The following is a 2,839-nucleotide window of genomic DNA, read 5'->3' on the forward strand; positions in this document are numbered from 1 at the left end:
CCCAGGACATCACTACAGACATGGGTCCAGGGATTCATATCTGAGACAAAAAGGTTGAAATACACGAACAACTGAAGTCATAATAATTAAAAGAAAACATGTATTCAGGATTAAAAGATTAAAAGAGAGCCATGATGGAAAAGCGTTCAGGAGATTACAGATTTAAATATTAAGCTAATTAGCTAATTAATTAATGTTCCACCTGTTTCTTAAAGAAACATAAGAATTCTAAGGTGTAAGCAGAGTAAAATAATTAAGGAGGCAGACTGAGAGAATGCATGCCCACCTCGTATATGGTGTTTCATATATACTAAGAGTAAGAATGCAGGTGGGGTGTGGTTGCTGTATATGATTTAGAGACTTGATATATTAAAAAGGGTCTCGGGGAAGGACTCCTTAGAGGAAACCACGTTGATTCACATTAGGGCACTGGAAGACTTATATTAAGCCAAGGTTCATGAGTCAGCGAACCTACGAAAGATTTTAATGTCCTAACTGCTATTTTCCACTTGAGCATCCAAAATGAGAGTGCATAATAATGTGAAGTTGTGAATGATAATGAGCCGTAAGATACCCACAGGCAGCAGAGACAACTGGAATTCATGGGGCATCATGGGCTGCTGGTCCTGAACAGCTTTGTGATGGGATGGGACCTGAGATGGACTTTTGAAGTGTGGTTAGGAGATGGGTGGATAGGAGTAATGAACTTCCTACTTGTTCCTGTGCTCACCTCCAGCCATCACGACCGACAGGAACTGAAGCTAACGTGCTTGCTTGTTTTCTCCAAATTGGTATTCTGCTGGTGCCTCTGAGTGAATACATAGTAATAATAATAACAATAATAATAGCCATCGGGATTAGCCATGGCCTAGACCTTGAAAGGACACAATGATAAGTGTCTAAGCCAGGACTGGTCCTCCCATTTGGAGTAAGAGCCTTCAGAATTAGTCCTGGATGGCTGCCCAGGAGGAAACTGGGTAAGTCCACTATCTCATTTACAGAGGCCACCAAGGAGCAGTCAAGTGAAGGTGACCTTCAGCCTTGACCAACTCTGACTAGACTCAAACCAATGACCTTGCAGTAGGAGGTACAGCTACAGACTATCTCCCCTCAGACAGGCACAGGGTGATTAAGCTCTGCAGCTGTTGCCTTAAAAAACTGTTAGTGCTGCCACTGAAATCCTCTTGCTGCCCCCTTCCCAAAATAACTATCAGTTACAGCACAGATATTAAAATGGCGCTTTAAAAAATTAAAATACAGTTCTAAAGAAAAGACCATACAAATGTAGAATTAATTGCTGTATATGCTTTGAATTACCGAGGGACTTTATTTTATTTCTGTCACAGCAGAAAGTGCTTCATCAGGAGGAATTCATGTGGAGAGCCAACCATGTCCTAGTTATTTTGTATTTAATGCTTGAGATGTTTAATTATTTTTGATTAATTCATTTATCATTAAACTGCCCAAAGACTTGGATGTGTTCTGCACTGAGGCTTGTCAGCGTGTGAGCTATACAGACCCAGCCCTTAAAGGAGTCAACGGCAAAGCCCAGCATTGGAGGTCAAAACAGTTGCAGATTCAAACCCTGGCTCTTCTGAGTTGCCAGTTGTGTGAATTTTAGCAGCAAACATTCCTGAACTATGGTTTCGCCATTTGTAAAATGCATCTGACTTCACAGGGTATCATGAGAACCAAATAAGAAAATGAATGTAAAGCATTTTGGACTTACGACTAATTTGGTGTAAAAAAATTAATAAACAGAAACCTCAATTAAACCAAGTTGGAGGACCAGAAGGGGGAGCTAGCACGCCCTGCAATGTTAGCCTAGCCTGACAGGAAGACGAAAGACACCTCTTCTTTCCAAGCAAGGACTCAGCCACTGACAAGCCATGGACTCAGTGTTCACTGTAGCCTCCCCACCACAAATTCCTTTTCTGCTCTATTAAAACGTTTTCCTTCCCTTGCTGTGCAGGGGTTTACATATGGCTCCCCATGCTTGCAGACATCGAACTGTAATTCTCTATTGATCCCAAACAAAACCATTTTTACAGCAGTCTATTTATTTTAGGTCAACACTAGGCAAGCACTCAATAAATGGTCATTATTACCATCCTGTAGAAATGCTAACCATCTTCTATGCACAAAAGTTAAACACACATCACTATTGCTTGCTTTGCCCGACAGTGGTAGGCAGAATTCTTAGGGTGAGCCCCAGTCCCAACTCAGTCAGATAAATCTGAAAGAAACAAAGATGAGGAGAGGTTTCACCATTGCACCTCAGCCCGCATTTTGTCTTGTCTCTTCCTAGTACCCCAAAGAACACCCAATTTCAGTCAAACAGGTGTCCTTAGTATCCACTGAGCACTCCTGCATCCCACATGTTTCCCATGCAGTCTGAGAAGCCTCCTGGGACCGCTACTACCTTCGCTGTAACTCCTTCTGACACTTATTGAGGGACCCCTAACAGAATCAGAGAATTTAAGAAGGTGGAGGAACTCACAGAATGTCAGAGAGAGAAGGGTGCTTGTGAATCGTGTAGCCCTCTTGTAAAAACAGGAAAACTGAGTCCTGAAAGATTAAATAACTTGCTTGAGCCCATACAATTACGTAGTGACAGAAGCAGAATAAAGACTCAAGACTCCCAACTCCCCTTTACTGTTCTCACCAGCCTTCCTCAGCTGCGTGATTGCTGATGTGTTTCAATTTGGCAACTTCTTAAACAAGAGGAACTACTTAAAATTTCTTGAAGGGAGGTCTTGGGGGGTAGCTTAAGCAGTAGAACAGGAATTAGAGGAAAAAGTCTTTGCCTCTGTCTCTGCTACCAGTGTATAAGTGTCTG

General features: G+C 42.1%; 1 long non-coding RNA gene across 1 annotated transcript; it reads right to left on the reverse strand.

The window, feature by feature from the left end:
• Positions 1–2,056: 2,056 nt before the first annotated feature.
• On the reverse strand, positions 2,057–2,839 carry LOC125962841 (uncharacterized). The gene is made up of 3 exons (XR_007474642.1): positions 2,666–2,839; positions 2,501–2,568; positions 2,057–2,236 (listed from the first exon to the last, which is right to left on the reverse strand). It is a non-coding gene; the product is annotated as an uncharacterized LOC125962841 (long non-coding RNA).

This window comes from Orcinus orca, chromosome 21 (assembly GCF_937001465.1).
Source record: "Orcinus orca chromosome 21, mOrcOrc1.1, whole genome shotgun sequence".
In the NCBI taxonomy this organism is placed as follows: Eukaryota; Metazoa; Chordata; class Mammalia; order Artiodactyla; family Delphinidae; genus Orcinus; species Orcinus orca.